Consider the following 808-nt stretch of genomic DNA (forward strand, 5'->3'; position numbering starts at 1 on the left):
ATATCACAACCAGCAGGTCTTTTATTCCGTACTCATACTCAACCAATGAGCTTTCATAATAATTATATGATATAAGCAACATGCTCAAATATATGCCGTAACTTTGAAAAAATATATGACGTTACATTAGAAATAACATATTGAAAAACGATACCAATGTCGTAGAATGCCAAAATCAGTTCCAAAGTAATAAAAAAGGAAATGTGAAGAAGTGAAAATAAAGAATCTTAATAGTATTATGCCCTATACCATACTGTGTGTGATAATCATTTGTTTCAAACCTTCTTGACCACGTTAGAGTTCATGATTATGTCAACTTTTATTTTATTTTATTCGCACGCTCGCACCAGTTCTGGGGTTTACAAAGGATGTCATCCATATAATCAAATCAACAAGGCCTTATAGCTGCCGCGTCTCTTTCGTCCTCTCTGAAAACCAAGGAGGTTATTTTAACCTCCTTGAGGACTAAAGAAGAGTTTGGGAAGCCGTTTCCAGGGCCAACATGGCGAACCAAGCCCCGACAGATATTTAGTGATCGGGGGTCAGGCATCCAGGCTTGAGGGTCTTGAGGTTGGGCTGCTTCAGGTCTTGGTGCCAGTCTGGTTACTCTCTGAGCTGAAGATCAATAGACTGAGACCACTGACCTCTCTGCGTTAGGGCACGTGTGTACACTGTCCATGAACTTTACACTTTGAACCTTAAACGGCCCTTTTCTCATCGCTGATTGGTTTTTGAAAAGGGGAGTTGCTGAGCATGTGACTTTACTTCCTTTTGATTGGCTGCTGAGGGGAGGAGGAGGATTTAAACT

This window comes from Branchiostoma lanceolatum, chromosome 9, assembly GCF_035083965.1.
Source record: "Branchiostoma lanceolatum isolate klBraLanc5 chromosome 9, klBraLanc5.hap2, whole genome shotgun sequence".
Taxonomy (NCBI): Eukaryota; Metazoa; Chordata; class Leptocardii; order Amphioxiformes; family Branchiostomatidae; genus Branchiostoma; species Branchiostoma lanceolatum.